A 16,833-nucleotide genomic window follows, 5' to 3' on the forward strand; every position below is an offset into this window, starting at 1 on the left:
ATGGTGCCCTGAACCTTAACTGGGGTTCCTATCTGTTACCACAGCACAAATAATTATGTGTGCTTTTATTAAAGCCCTAACCCACAAAGCTCTGAAGCATGTGCTTAACTTTAAAGATGTGAAAACGTCCAATTAAAGTCAATTGAACGCAAGCATAAGCTTAATGCTTTGTTGAATTGAGTCTGTAAGCATGTGAATAACTTTAAGCATATGAGTAGTCCCATTGACTACAATGAAACGTAAGCATGTGCTTACATTTAATTACATGCTTAAGTGCTTTCCTGAATTGCTGCCGAATTTCTTAGTCCACATCACAAAATCACCACTTGTGTTATGTGAACTTAGCTGGCTGAATCTGGGTGGTAATGACTGTTAAATTCCCTTGAATAGTTTGATTAACAATAGAGGTATAGATTTATAGATAACTATACAGTTAAAGCAATAAGACACTGACAATGTGTGTCCTATTCCTAACTGCCCAGTTTCCCTTCTCTTCTATCCATAGGAACCACATTTAATTCTCCAAACTGTAATACCTAATGCTTAGAGTGTGTCAGAGCTGCACAATGTGCAGCTAAGTAGACACAGCAAATTAAAGGACAGGTGAGAGACATACATAAGATGAGCAAACTTTTTATCTGACTAAAGGAGAGTAAATATTAGAGCTGTGCAGAGGAAGTTCTGGTTCCTGAAAGATTTGGAGATTTTGAAATTTGGCTTCATTCTGAATGGGAATGAAATCTGAAAATTTTGAAATTCTCCACAGAGGCAAATTCCAGGGGAAACAAATCATTGAGTCAATTGCAAAGTTTTATTTGACAAAATTTAAATGTTTTGTTTCAATTTTTATTGCTTTTTACATTATTTATGATGTGGTAATGACTATAAAATTGGGAGAAATTGTTTCAAAGTGCAAAAGAAAAACATGTCATTCTGAAAATGTCAAAGCGGATGTTTCGACACTGGCAAATTTATTTCTCCCCTGGTTTTCTTCCAAAAAAGAAATTCCAGTGAAGGAGACCTGATTTTGTGGAGTATTTTGATTTTGACAGAGCTGTATTTTCCAATGGAATATGGTTCCATCAAAATTTATCCAACTAGCTGTAGTAAATTATATATGAAAAGAGAGAGAGAGACTCAATACGTACAGGGTCTGCCTGAAATCTGGGCCAAGGCTGGAGAAAGGCGTGGCTGCAGTGATCTCTCTCCTGCCATCTCCGCCCTCTGACAAACAGAGCATAGGGACACCATTCCTTACCCACCTGGCTAATAGCTATTAATGTACTTAACCTCCATAAATTTATCCAGTTCTCTTTTAAACCCTGTTATAGTCCTAGCCTTCACAACCTCCTCAGGCAAGGAGTTCCACAGGTTGACTGTGCACTGAGTGAAGAAGAACTTCCTTTTATTTGTTTTAAACCTGCTTCCCATTGATTTCATTTAGTGGCCCCAAGTTCTTATATTATGGGAACAAGTAAATAACTTTTCCTTATTCACTTTCTCCACACCACTCATGATTTTATATACCTCTATCATATCCCCCCTTAGTCTCCTCTTTTCCAAGCTGAAAAGTCCTAGCCTCTTTAATCTCTCCTCATATGGGAACCGTTCCAAACCCCGAATCATTTTAGTTGCCCTTTTCAGAACCTTTCTAATGCCAGTATATCTTTTCTGAGATGAGGGGACCACATCTGTACGCAGTATTCAAGATGTGGGTGTAACATGGATTTAGATAAGGGCAAGTTTCAGAGTAACAGCCGTGTTAGTCTGTATTCGCAAAAAGAAAAGGAGTACTTGTGGCACCTTAGAGACTAACCAATTTATTTGAGCATGAGCTTTCGTGAGCTACAGCTCACTTCATCGGATGCATACCATGGAAACTGCAGCAGACTTTATATACACACAGAGAATATGAAACAATACCTCCTCCCACCCCACTGTCCTGCTGGTAATAGCTTTGGGGACAATGTATACCTTCAGATCAGCGGCACTGCTATGGGTACCCGCATGGCCCCACAGTATGCCAACATTTTTATGGCTGATTTAGAACAACGCTTCCTCAGCTCTCGTCCCCTAAAGCCCCTACTCTACTTGCGCTATATTGATGACATCTTCATCATCTGGACCCATGGAAAAGAAGCCCTTGAGGAATTCCACCACGATTTCAACAATTTCCATCCCACCACCAACCTCAGCCTGGTCCAGTCCACACAAGAGATCCACTTCCTGGACACTACAGTGCTAATAAACAATGGCCACATAAACACCACCCTATACCGGAAACCTACTGACCGCTATTCCTACCTGCATGCCTCCAGCTTTCACCCTGACCACACCACACGATCCATCGTCTACAGCCAAGCTCTGCGATACAACTGCATTTGCTCCAACCCCTCAGACAGAGACAAACACCTACAAGATCTCTGTCAAGCTTTCTTACAACTACAATACCCACCTGCAGAAGTAAAGAAACAGATTGATAGAGCCAGAAGAGTTCCCAGAAGTTACCTACTACAGGACAGGCCTAACAAAGAAAATAACAGAACGCCACTAGCCGTCACCTTCAGCCCCCAACTAAAACCCCTCCAACGCATTATTAAGGATCTACAACCTATCCTAAAGGATGACCCAACACTCTCACAAGTCTTGGGAGACAGGCCAGTCCTTGCCTACAGACAGCCCCGCAACCTGAAGCAAATACTCACCAACAACCACATACCACACAACAGAACCACTAACCCAGGAACTTATCCTTGCAACAAAGCCCGTTGCCAATTGTGCCCACATATCTATTCAGGGGACACCATCACAGGGCCTAATAACATCAGCCACACTATCAGAGGCTCGTTCACCTGCACATCCACCAATGTGATATATGCCATCATGTGCCAGCAATGCCCCTCTGCCATGTACATTGGTCAAACTGGACAGTCTCTACGTAAAAGAATAAATGGACACAAATCAGATGTCAAGAATTATAACATTCATAAACCAGTCGGAGAACACTTCAATCTCTCTGGTCACGCAATCACAGACATGAAGGTCGCTATCTTAAAACAAAAAAACTTCAAATCCAGACTCCAGCGAGAAACTGCTGAATTGGAATTCATTTGCAAATTGGATACTATTAATTTAGGCTTAAATAGAGACTGGGAGTGGCTAAGTCATTATGCAAGGTAGCCTATTTCCTCTTGTTTTTTCCTACCCCCCCCCCAGATGTTCTGGTTTAACTTGGATTTAAACTTGGAGAGTGGTCAGTTTGGATGAGCTATTACCAGCAGGAGAGTGAGTTTGTGTGTGTATGGGGGTGGGGGGGATGTGAGAAAACCTGGATTTGTGCTGGAAATGGCCCACCTTAATTATCATGCACATTGTAGGGAGAATGGTCACTTTGGATGAGCTATTACCAGCAGGATAGTGAGTTTGTGTGTGTGGTTTTTGGGAGGGGGGTGAGGGGGTGAGAGAACCTGGATTTGTGCAGGAAATGGCCCAACTTGATTATCATGCACATTGTGTAAAGAGTTGTCACTTTGGATGGGCTATCACCAGCAGGAGAGTGAATTTGTGTGGGGGGGTGGAGGTGAGAAAACCTGGATTTGTGCTGGAAATGGCCCAACCTGATGATCACTTTAGATAAGCTATTACCAGCAGGACAGTGGGGTGGGAGGAGGTATTGTTTCATATTCTCTGTGTATATATAAAGTCTGCTGCAGTTTCCACGGTATGCATCCGATGAAGTGAGCTGTAGCTCACGAAAGCTCATGCTCAAATAAATTGGTTAGTCTCTAAGGTGCCACAAGTACTCCTTTTCTTTTTAGATAAGGGCAAGCAAACCAGGCCCTGTCATAGAATCATAGAATATCAGGGTTGGAAGGGACCTCAGAAGGTCATCTAGTCCAACCCCCTGCTCAAGGCAGGACCAATCCCCAATTAGACTCAGAGCCCCTGCAGAGACCCAGTGCAGCCCCGGCCAGAAGAACTCCAGAGCCATCCTCTGAAGCCTGGCCAGGATCCTCGGGGCCGGGCTCAGGGTTTTGAGTCGGTGCCAGAGCATGGACAGGACCAGTTGGTTCAGCACCAGCACCCTCCCTCACAGGGAGAGACACCGGAACAGTCCTGTCCATCTCCACAACCGCTCACCCACCCTGGCCTCTAAATCCTGCCAGTTCTCTGGCAGAGAAGCATGAGTAGTGGAGAGATAAACACCAAGATAGAGCAGCGGACCCGCACTCCACCGAATGGCTTGAAGCACAGGGTGGGAGGGAGCTTGCCTGCCACCCGTCCCCAACCACCAGGCCAGGGCTCTTGACCCGGTTGACCCAGGCGGAGGAGGCTGCTGAGTAAACGGCCTGGCAGGCCTCCACCCGCACCAGGTCATCTGTGTCCTGGACCACGAGGAGCATGTCGTCGGCGTACGCCGACAGGACCAGCCGCAGCTCCGACTCCTGAAGCGCCAACCCCGTCAACCTCCGGCGGAGGAGACGGAGGAAGGGCTCGATCGCCAGAGCATACAACTGGCCCAGGAGGGGGCACCCCTGCCGTACTCCCCGCCCAAAGCTGACTGGCTCGGTCAGGGTCCAGTTGAGCCTGACCAGACACTCCGCTTCGGCGTACAGCACCTGGAGAAAGCCCACAAACTGGGGCCCGAAGCCGAATGCCCGCAGGGTGCCCAGGAGATACCCGTGGTTGCATGTGGGATCGAACAAAAGCGCCCCGGGCTCGATGGTCCTCCAGGGCCCGAAGCTCCTCCCGCTTCTCCCAGTACGCTGCGCGGAGGGATGGATCCTCAGGGCTGGAGGTGAGACACCTCTCTAGCTCTAAAACCTCCCGCTCCAACTGCCCTATCACCGCATCCCTCCGCCGGGTGGCGCCCCAGGTGTAGTCACGGCAGAAAAGCCATGCGCGCACCTTCCCCACATCCCACCACTGCGTCGCCGAGGGAAAGACATGCCGCTGCCCCCACCAGGCCGGCCAGAACTCCCGGAAGGACGCCACGAAGCCCACGTCCTCCAGCAAGCTGTTATTAAAATGCCAATAGGCTGGTCCCGGCCTCTCTGGGCTGAGAGAGGCTGTCACGGTCACAAAGCGGTGATCCAAGAATGGGGCCGGCCGGATGCCGGAGGTGTAGGCTCGTGCCAGGTGGAAATGCGAGATATAAATGTGGTCCAACCGGGAGTGGCGCGACTGATCCCCCTCCACCCGGACATAAGTAAAGGTAACATCGTCGTCCGGGTGGTGGTCGCGCCAGACGTCCACCAGGGAGTGATGATCCACGATCTCCCTGAGGACGCCCGCGGCTGCCTGGGCTGTCTCGACTCCTGAGCGGTCCCGCTCCTCGAGGGTGGTGTTGAAGTCCCCGCCCGGGACCAGGTACTCATGAGGATCCAGGGTGCCGAGGAAGGCTGATGCCTGCCAATAGAAACGCACTCATTCCGGGCCTGCGTTCGGGGCGTAGATGTTGACCAGGTTTAATCTCAGCCCTTCTACGCAGGCCCGGATGTGCAGCAGGTGACCTGGCACGGCCTCGGCTACCCCCAGCACCTCAGGCCGTAGCTCGGGGGAGAACAGGGTGACCACCAAAGCTGAACGGGCGCCGAGGTGGCTAAAGTAAACCTCATCCCCCCACTCCAGCTGCCAGCTAGCCTCGACGGCTGGAGCTGCGTGGGTCTCCTGCAGGAAGATCACAGAGTACCCCCCCTCCCAAAGGAAGGAGAGCACCTGGCTCCTGCGGAGACCCACACTACAGCCCCTGCTGTTCAGCGTGGCAAAGGTGGTCTTCTTCATAGGGAGGGCTGGGGTGAGTCCTCACGGGCAGGGGAATCGACAGCCTCCAGCGGGCCCCGCAACAACCCATGTTCGACCCCAAAGGTCATCAGGGAGTCGTGGAACTTATGGGCCCGCTGGTAGGCTGTGAGGCCCTGCCTCCCGGTCCCTCTCCCCTCCCCCAAAAGGCCCTTCACGGCCCGGAGGACACAATGGAAGTCCCCCCAGCGCTGGAGGGTGAGCTGCACCTTGTCCTTTGAGCCACGAGTGTCCTGCAGGAAACGGCGCAGCTCTTCCCTCAGCGCGGAGGGGGACGTGGCAGCCAACCCACCGCCGCCCTACAGTAAGGCCCCTAAAAGATCTTCATGGCCTGCAGAGACGGGCAAGCATGGAGCAGAACCCCAGCGCTGTTGTGCCGGGCAGCCCATCCCCATCCCCAGCAGAGGAGGAGGTGGCGGAGGGAACAGTGCAGCCCCCATACTGTTGGGAAGAGGGGACATGAAAACCGCCTCCTGAAAGTTGTCCGTAGACAGAGGAAACGAGACAACCTCGGGGGCGGCAATAATATGGGCGGTGGCAGGGAAAGGGGTGAACGACTCATTGGGGGTGGAAACAGGATCGGGGCGGGGGCGGGGTCAGGGACGAGGGCCAACATTGGGACCAGGCCAGAAAGGGGGCTGGGAGCAAGGATAGGAACAGGAGCGGGGACACTGATGGATTCACGGTCCCCGGCAACCGGGCTATCAGGGTGCGGCTCCTCTCGGCCAGGAGCGGGGGACAATGGGACCGGGCTCAGAGAGGGGCCTGCGCTGTCACCAGGCACGGGAGCTGTGAGAAACACGTCATCTGCAGCCACGGCGTCAGGCACTACGGAAACTTCAGTGGGGCTCCCCTCCGGAGGGGAAGCCAACCGCTCCGTCTGGGCGCTAGAGGGCACGCCCACAGGCTCGGGGCCCGACTGCTCGGCATTGGCCGTCGTCTCTAGAGGCTCGGTGGCCTCAGGTGAGGTGCCATCTGCGGCCGGACAAATAGGGAGAGCCAGGGGCGCCCCCAGGACCAGAGCGGGGGCTACAGTTGGGAGTGAGGGGCAGGGAGAAGGAGGAGGGGGTGGTGGAACTGAGCCACCACCCAGATCGAGGCCCGCTGACTGGGGGTTGTCCTTCCCCTGGTTGATCGGGGTCAGACCCAGGGCCTTGATCTCCTCGAATATGGAGGTAAATCCAGTCCCCGCGGCCCCAGAGTCCTCCCCGTCAGGAGCCAGGGCAGTAATAGCCCCAGTATCGACAACAGCAGGGGGCGCAGATGGCAAAGGGGCTGGGGGAACTCCTACAGAGGCCTCCTCGGGAGGGGACTCAACAAGGCGGGGGGGCGGGGACACCTCCGTCTGCTGCCATGGCCGGCGTCCCCTGCTGAGCTCCATCCGGAGGCGCGGCAGAAGATGTAACAGCATCAGCCCCCTGCAGCATTTTTCAGGGGGCCTCCTCTCCCTCCTTGTTGGAGGGGAGGGATCGAGACCGCGATTTACGGGGCATCGCACTTCCTCCGGACGAGCACCCAGCCCTCTGAAGTGGAAGTGGAGGGCCGGTCAGCAGGGCCAGGGCCAGGGGGCAAGGGCAATCGTTTTGGGGCTCGGGGTGGCAAGGGCGGAACAACGGGAGGAAGGGAAATCTCCCCCTGGGGAGAGTCCTCTCCCTCAGCCGGCAGAGGTCTTGCCAACCTCTGCGCCACGGGAGGAGGGGCAGTGGCAGCCGAGCTGCCAGGGTCGCTGGCGGTGACAGGGCCAGCACCCTCCCGGGTCTCAGGGGTCCCGGATGCTCCTCCGGGTCGGGCCAGGGGGCAGTCCCTCCAGACGTGCCCTGTCGCCCGGCAGAGAAAGCACCGGGCCTCCTTTGTCGAATAGTGGACCCAGTAATGGGCCCCCTGATAGGGAACCAAGAAGGACCCCTCGAGCGCCACCCCGCCACTCATCGCCGGCAGCACTTGAATCTGCACCTGCTGGCAGAAGGACAGAACGTGGCGGAGGGCGGGGTCCTTGCAGCCCAGCGGGAGAGGGCTGATGATGGAGATGGGTTTCCCCAGGGTGGAGAGGGCAGGAAACAGGGCAACATTGAGCGGGAAGGGTGGGACGGAGGTCAATACCACCCATATGTCCAAGTCCTCCAGGGGTTCTAGGGCAACGAACACCCTCCCCCCCCCACTGTCATGCCCTTCTCTACTGCCTCCTGAGCTGCAGCCTCTGACGCTAGGAAGAACACAACCGTACCATACATCTTGGAGGCCGCCATGATGGCTGTGGGCCCTACCACCCTCGCCAACGCCTGCACGTACGTTTCAATGTGGGGCGAGGCGGACACCAGGAGGCAGCGGACGCCGTGTCTCCTGGTCAGCGAGGGGAAGGGGCCCCGGCCACCAGGAATAGTATTGGAGGTGGCAGTAGGGGCAGATGGCGCGGCGGCATGCGGGGGGGCGGCGGCCACCTGGGCGTACGCTCTGGGGGCAAGAGATGGAGTGCCCCCAGAGCTGGTGGAGTGAACGGCTGGGGAGGAAGGGGCCACGGCAGATGTCGGGGCCGCGGCAGGGAGGGCAGCCCTGCCAATGGGAGGTTTTGTTTTCCGGGCGGGGCCTTTGCCCTTTTTATTCCCCCTGGCCCTTTTTGCCGGTGGAAGGGGCAGCCATGGCAGCAGCAGAGTCTAGGCTAGTGGTGGCCGAGAGGGTAGCCACTGGGGCGGGCAAGGGTGGTAGCAGGGGAGGAACAATGGGAGCAGTGGGGGCAAGAGCAGGGACAGGGGTGGGGCCAGGGGCAAAGGCAGCGTCCCCCGCCATGGTGGAAAGAAGCAGGAGGAGGCCCTAAATTGGGGGTAGGACAATGGACAACAACTCCTCCCCACTAGATGGCAGGCAGGGGAGGAGGGTCCAACAGACAGGGTATTGGGAATAGGAAAGGTGGGACAGGGCCAACCACTCCCCCCTGCTAGACTGTATGCAGGAGGGAGGGTACCAGCATTGGCATGGGGGGGAGAAACTGTAGGGGGATGGGGCACCAGGGGAGGGGAGGAAGCAACCACTCCTCTCTGCTAGGCTGCAGGCAGGGGAGGAGGGTGCTAACAACAAGAGGGCACGGGGACAACAAAGGAGAGGGGGACAATCACGGGTGCAGGGCGGGGTGCCGGCTCCTCCGGCTGCGCTCGGAAGGGGAAGGACTGTAATTACATCAGGGGAGGTGCAGTGATCAGGATAGACAACTTAAAAGGGGGGAATGGGGCACAAGCGCTCTGAAAAGGGACATGGGCACACCAGACTGCGGGTTGGGTGGGGCAGGGGGGTCAGGGGGAACAGCAAACAACTGAGGCGGGCAAGTAGAGCACAAAGGCAGGGGGGAACCAAACTCCAGGGAAGGGCGGGGCGGGCAGAGTGACAAACTTGGAAGGGTTAGGGCAAGGTAGGCACACTAACAGACCCAGGATCCTAGGATGGGGCCAGGGTGGGGCAGGCAAACAACTAAGGAAAATTCTTCCCGGGAGCTATGGGAGGAAGGGAGGAAAAAGAAACTGGGCTGGGGGGTAATGGGGAGACCCCCCACCTAAATGCAATTAAGGGAGGGGGGCCAAGTCCAAACAAAAGAGCGGGGGAGTACACCCACGAGCGCTTGTGGGGCTCACTCCAGTCCTTGCTTGTTGCTGGAAACAGTCCCAGATGGTGGTGGGCAAAGAAGCGAGCAGCCCCATCGAGGGGTGAGCAGCAGGTGTTGATCGTCAGCTGGGTTGGTGGAGGGGGTGGTGGCAGGGGTGGTAGCAAAAAGGGGTGGTGGTGAAGAAAGATATGGTGGGGGGGCAACAGGACTGGGGGAGGGGCCCACACCTCTCCCCCAGCCCCCCACAGCAGCAAAAGGCTACCACCACCCCCAGAGCACAGCTGTTAAAGTCACTCAGTCCAATAACCGACCCCCTCCACAATTCCTTGCAGCGGTCTTCCTCCTCCTTGACAGGGCAGCCAGCTCAGGAGCAGCACCAAGCGGGCGGTAGGCAGCCAGCCAGGTGAGGACCCAGGCAGAAGGCTGGTAGTGGAAGCCTGGTTGCTGAAGCAGGGGCAGGAGGCCCAGCGGTGGGGGGGAAGGGGTGAGTAGTGGAAATGGGGGGGTGCTGGATCAGTGTGCAGCTCCACCTATGTGACAAGGTAGCAGGCGTCCTTCCAGTAAGCTGCTGCCTGTGATATGCGTACATAGCAGGAGACCACAAGGTGCACCTTCTTGCGTGTTAATGGTGTCTACAGTGCCAACTAATGGCTTCAGGGGATAGGAAGGTGATGGGGAGGGGGATCTGGAAACATTGGCAAGGGGTATGTGTTGTGGGGAATGGTGGCTCAGGGGGTGCAGAAGGCAGAGGGAGAGCACATGTGTTATGAGCATATTGGGGCATTGCTCAAAGAGGGCAAAGTTAGGTTGTGTGAGTGTTTACCTTAACTGTATTTCCTGGTTTTTAGATGTCTGAGTTACGCTGAACTTGATATTCTGCAAGCTATCACCAGGCAATCTTTACTGTGCATTAGCAAAGTGTTTTTTTTCCATTTAAGACTATCAGGAGCCAAAAATGCCCTTTCAGTACATATGCACTGCACCTCTTCTTTGCTCAGCGTCTTGCTTCTGCTCTTCTGAGCCCCTTCTTCCATGCAATGCCCCCACACAGCCTTTGTTATTACTATTTCTATCACAGGAGCACAGGCACCCCATTGTGCTAGGCACCATCCATTCACACAGTAAGAGTTCTGAAGATCTTATAACCCAAACAGCTACAGGGGTGATTACACCCTATTTTGCAGATGAAGCACAGAGAGACTGAGCTGTAGTTCAGTGCCCTAACCACAAGATCATCCTTTTCCTCTCCTCTAATTTCTTTCTTGTAATACACTCCTTCCCTGAAGCCTTCTATTCCTTGTCATCGGCCCTGCAAGCAACTATTAACAAAAAGGAAGATTCCAAAATAATCACGGACCCAACAAGGCGTGTGCTGACCATCGCTGCTCTTTCATCTGACAGTTCCTGCATCCCATTCATCATCCCTTGTCTTCCTATCATCCATTTTGATTATAAACACCTGTGATCCTGGGCTGAGCCTACAGGGTGATTTCTAAGGAGTTCCTGTTATGCAACATTCCCTTCCTATAGGGCAGGTGGGTTTGACTGTACAAAGACCATCCCTCCGACTGTCAGCTACGCTATGTTAAAAGCATCTGAAGGCTGCCAGTAGGAAAATCTATGTGGAACTTCTAAATGTGCACACCTATGTTATTTTTTATGCCAGTTTTATTTTATTCTACCATTTTTTCCCAGTGAGGTTCATCTTCTTCCCAGCTTCAGAAGTGATTAGCTAACCAGGAGATGTCTGCAGGGCTCAGGCATCAAACAGCTGCAGCTCCACCACTGGCAGGGAGCCTGCAGCCTGGGCAATCTTTAATATCACTTGCCCTGCTCTGATACATTCCAAGCAGCTGAATGTCATTCTATGCCAGGAATAGCAGATCCTGGCACCAAGGAGAGGGGACAAAGCAATGACCCTTTCTTATGATGTTTGGACCAACCTATGGTGCTGTGCCCCCCACCAAACTTTAGCAGATGTATTAGTTATTTGTCATATGTAAGATCACTCATCCAGGAGGCACTAAGAGATTGACAACTTTTACTCCAGCTTTACTTGTGAGTGTTTCTCCCCCGCTCCCATGTATTTGGCACCAATGCTCCTTGGCACTAAAAGGTACATTTTTAACTTAATGTGAAGCTTTGGCCTAACACCCATTCCATCTGGCCTCACTTATTATAGAAGACATGCCTGCCTTGCTCTTCTTGATGGCAGAATGTGTTTGGCTGGCCTAGGAACTCATCAATCCAGCTGGAAGCAGAAACGCCAATATTAGCTCAATGTATTTGTTCAAAAACAAGTCAAGCTTCCTCTTTTGGAAGGCATTGTGAGGAATTTAAAATGGTAGGTATTTAAATCTGATTCAACACATTTTGGTCTACATTTAATCTTTGAAATCAGGGGAGTGAGATCTGGAGTGAATTTGGCCACACGTGGTTAGAAAACAAGCTTTAAAAAGACCAGTGCAGCTTTGCCAAGAATTTTTCTCTATAAAAAGGCGAGCAAGGTCATCAGGGAACATCTCAGCTCCATTAAAGTCAATGGCAAGATTCCCATTGACTTCAATGGAGCCCAGAGTACATTAGTGCTTCGAAAGCTTTCTAGTCTTTCAGTTTTCAGTCACACTAGGGTTCCAAGAAGATCATGATCTTCCTGATTCTTCCAGTCTTGTTAGATTGGGTTAGGGCAGGATACCACAAAATCTACTCTGCTTATGTTGTGTTGGTATTTCCACTTCTGGCTGTTACCAAGAAGCAGAGTCATGTGACAACAAAACAAAAAAGACCATGTTTTTTTCAGCTTGCTGAAAAGAATTGAGAATTTTTATAAAGTGTTTAACATCAGAACTGAGTCATCCATCCCTAATCTCTGTACAACACAAGAATATTGGCACTATACTATAAAACATTTAAAGTTCATTAATGAGACAAGGTGTGGAGCTTGAAAGCTTGTCTCTCTCACCACAGAAGTTAGTCCAAGAAAAGCTATGACCCCTACCCACCTTCCCTCTCTAATATCCTGGAACTGACGGTTACAACAACACTACATACAAAGTTAATTAATGCACCTTTAGGACCTTTTCTGGTCTCCACTGCTGCAGAGTACATGACATTACTTTAGAAAAAACACGTAGCGTGTCCTATTTGAAAGAAGGAGCAGAGTAATCTGTTGGAGGGATACCTTAAAAAATGGACCTATTGTAACTTTGGAAAGAAGCCTATTTATGAGTGAAAATTGGCTTGCAAGAGAATCATGTGCCATTTTCCAGTTTTCCTTGTTTTGAGTGTGAATGTGCAGGGGAAAAAAGACTTGGCCATCAAGTGATACAGAACAAAGTGATTTAAATTTTCATGCACTGTATGATATTTTTGGTCACTTTTCCTCAGGTTTCCTAAGAAATCTGTATGTTGGACCAAATTCCTCCCTAATGTACCTCCTATTGATGTCAAGTGGATAAATGGAAACAAAAAGGGCCTGATTCTGCTGTCACTTACTCCCATGGAAAGCCCTTATTCAGTTAAGTAGTTAAGTACATGCCTAACTTTAACTAAGCTCCTGAGCAGTTCCATTAGAATCACTGGGACTATTCACATGGTGAAATGCTCATTGAAGTCAATGGGGGCTTTGCTGTTTACTTCAGTGGGGTCAGGATTTCACCTGCATGGAGTAAAGTTAAGCATGTGTATATGTTTTTGCAGGATTGGGGCCTAAATCAGGAGTGACTCCATTGATCCTAATGGAGCTGCACCCACATAAATCTGCTCTGAGGTTAGAATGGTATACAGAGAAGAGAAATGATTTCTCCAAGGTTATACAGCAAATCTGTGGCAGAGGTGGGAAAAGAACAGATGTCCTGATACTCTATTGGTTTCAGAGTAGCAGCCATGTTAGTCTGTATCCGCAGAAAGAAAAGGAGGACTTGTGGCACCTTAAAGACTAACAAATTTATTTGAGCATAAGCTTTCGTGAGCTACAGCTCACTTCATCGGATTCCACTGTGTTTTAACCACAGGACTCTCATTTAACCATCCCTCTTCTGGAGGGAGGAAGGATTGTTGATGAGGTTTTGTCAGATTGACATCTTGGAATACCTTATTAATTCACCCCACCTCCCACCCCTCCAGAACTTTCACATCACATTTTGCTGAGTTTGTGAATACAAACAAGATTTTTCTACTGCCAGCTTTGGACATGCAGGCAGGTGTTGGCTAATCAAGCTGCACTGAGATGTATATGCTAAGGAATCTACTGCCAGGAGCCCCTGGAGCATGTTACACCACATTTTCCATAATTGCACTGGTTACCTGTTTGTTCCCAGGTGGAATTCAAGATGGTGTTGACTCCAATAAAGCCCTGGCTGGGGTCCTAGCTACTATGTGATAGGTCTGCCTCTAGCTCCATGTGCTTAGGTCAGCTGGAGTGCTCTTCTGACTGCCTTTCAATCTGAATGTCTGAGGCTGGGGGTAGGATGTTCCTGGGGAAGGGTCCTGAGCTCTGGAACTTATGGAACTTTATAACAGAGCCCAAGTCTTCTTGCCCTCAGAGGAAATGCAACATGCTCTTCTTCCAGGCTTACGCATGAGACCAGTGGTGAGAGGGTGATTCTGTGTGTAGCGTAAGAGCACGTGGGACTCCTTGGTTTCATCTTCACAAGGTGAGTACTTGCCTTGTGTTAGCTAGCACCGATCCCTAACACACAGGGCCCTGGTCTACACTAAGACTTTAGGTCGAATTTAGCAGCGTTAAATCGATGTAAACCTGCACCCGTCCACACGATGAAGCCCTTTTTCTGACTTAAAGGGCTCTTAAAATCGATTTCCTTACTCCACCCCGACAAGTGGATTAGCTCTTAAATTGGCCTTGCTGGGTTGAATTTGGGGTACTGTGGACACAATTCGATGGTATTGGCCTCCAGGAGCTATCCCAGAGTGCTCCATTGTGAACGCTCTGGACAGCACTCTCAACTCAGATGCACTGGCCAGGTAGACAGGAAAAGAACCACGAACTTTTGAATCTCATTTCCTGTTTGGCCAGCGTGGCAAGCTGCAGGTGACCATGCAGAGCTCATCAGCAGAGGTGACCATGATGGAGTCCCAGAATAGCAAAAGAGCTCCAGCATGGACCGAACGGGAGGTACGGGATCTGATCGCTGTATGGGGAGAGGAATCTGTGCTATCAGAACTCCGTTCCAGTTTTCGAAATGCCAAAACCTTTGTCAAAATCTCCCAGGGCATGAAGGACAGAGGCCATAACAGGGACCCGAACCAGTGCCGCATGAAACTTAAGGAGCTGAGGCAAGCCTACCATAGAGGCGAACGGCTGCTCCGGGTCAGAACCCCAAACATGCCGCTTCTATGGTGAGCTGCATGCCATTTTAGGGGGTTCAGCCACCATTACCCCAGCCATGTTGTTTGACTCCTTCAATGGAGATGGAGGCAACACGGAAGCAGGTTTTGGGGACGAAGAAGATGATGATAGCTCACAGCAAGCAAGCGGAGAAACCGGTTTTCCCGACAGCCAGGAACTGTTTCTCACCCTGGACCTGGAGCCAGTGCCCCCCGAACCCACCCAAGGCTGCCTCCTGGACCCGGCAGGTGGAGAAGGTACCTCCGGTGAGTGTACCTTTTAAAATACTATACATGGTTTAAAAGCAAGCATGTGACAGGATTAATTTGCCCTGGCATTCTTGGCTCTCCTGGATGTACTCCCAAAGCCTTTGCAAAAGGTTTCTGGGGAGGGCAGCCTTATTGCGTCCTCCATGGTAGGACACTTTACCACTCCAGGCCAGTAGCACGTACTCGGGAATCATTGTACAACAAAGCATTGCAATGTATGTTTGCTGGCGTTCAAACAACATCCGTTCTTTATCTCTCTGTGTTATCCTCAGGAGAGTGAGATATCATTCATGGTCACCTGGTTGAAATAGGGTGCTTTTCTTCAGGGGACACTCAGAGGAGCTGGTTCCTGCTGAGCTGTTTGCCTGTGGCTGAACAGAAATGTTCCCCGCTGTTAGCCATGGGGAGGGGGCAGGGTTGAGGGGGTAGCCATGCGGTGGGAGGAGGCAAAATGCGACCTTGTAACGAAAGCACATGTGCTATGTATGTAATGTTAACAGCAAGGTTTACCCTGAAAGAGTGTAGCCATTGTTTTATAAAATGTGTCTTTTTAAATACCACTGTCCTTTTTTTTTCTCCACCAGCTGCATGTGTTTCAATGATCACAGGATCTTCTCCTTCTCCTCTGTCTTCACGAACAAGGTCAGCTCCCAGACTACTGCACTGGGCAGCACAGCATGGGGAGGAGGTGACCAGCCCTCTCTGGAGAAAGAAGTGGTTCTGGACTATTTAGAAAAGCTGAACGTGTACAAGTCCATGGGGCCAGATGTGTTGCACCCAAGAGTGCTAAAGGAGTTGGCAGATGTGATTGCAGAGCCATTGGCCATTATCTTTGAAAACTCATGGCGATCGGGGGAAGTCCCGGACGACTGGAAAATGGCTAATGTAGTGCCCATCTTTAAAAAAGGGAAGAAGGAGGATCCTGGGAACTACAGGCCAGTCAGCCTCACCTCAGTCCCTGGAAAAATCATGAAGCAGGTCCTCAAGGAATCAATTCTGAAGCACTTAGAGGAGAGGAAAGTGATCAGGAACAGTCAGCATGGATTCACCAAGGGCAAGTCATGCCTGACTAATCTAATTGCCTTCTATGATGAGAACTGCTTCTGTGGATGAAGGGAAAGCAGTGGACATGTTGTTCCTTGACTTTAGCAAAGCTTTTGACACTGTATCCCACAGTATTCTTGCCAGCAAGTTAAAGAAGTATGGACTGGATGAATGGACTATAAGGTGGACAGAAAGCTGGCTAGATTGTCAGGCTCAACGGGTAGTGATCAATGGCTCCATGTCTAGTTGGCAGCCAGTATCAAGTGGAGTGCCCCAAGGGTTGGTCCTGGGGCCGGTTTTGTTCAATATCTTCATAAATGATCTGGAGGATGGTGTGGATTGCACCCTCAGCAAGTTTGCAGATGACCCTAAACTGGGAGGAGAGGTAGATACGCTGGAGGGTAGGGATAGGATACCGAGGGACTTAGACAAATTGGAGGATTGGGCCAAAAGAAATCTGATGAGGTTCAACAAGGACAAGTGCAGAGTCCTGCACTTAGGATGGAAGAATCCAAGGCATCGCTACAGACTAGGGACCGAATGGCTCGGGAACAGTTCTGCAGAAAAGGACCTAAGGGTTACAGTGGATGAGAAGCTGGATATGAGTCAACAGTGTGCCCTTGTTACCAAGAAGGCCAATGGCATTTTGGGATGTATAAGTAGGGGCATTGCCAGCAGATCGAAGGACGTAATCGTTCCCCTCTATTCGACACTGGTGAGGCCTCATCTGGAGTACTGTGTCCAGTTTTGGGCCCCCCACTACAAGAAGGATGTGGAAA

The sequence above is a fragment of the Caretta caretta genome, chromosome 19 (genome assembly GCF_965140235.1).
Source record: "Caretta caretta isolate rCarCar2 chromosome 19, rCarCar1.hap1, whole genome shotgun sequence".
NCBI lineage: Eukaryota > Metazoa > Chordata > Testudines > Cheloniidae > Caretta > Caretta caretta.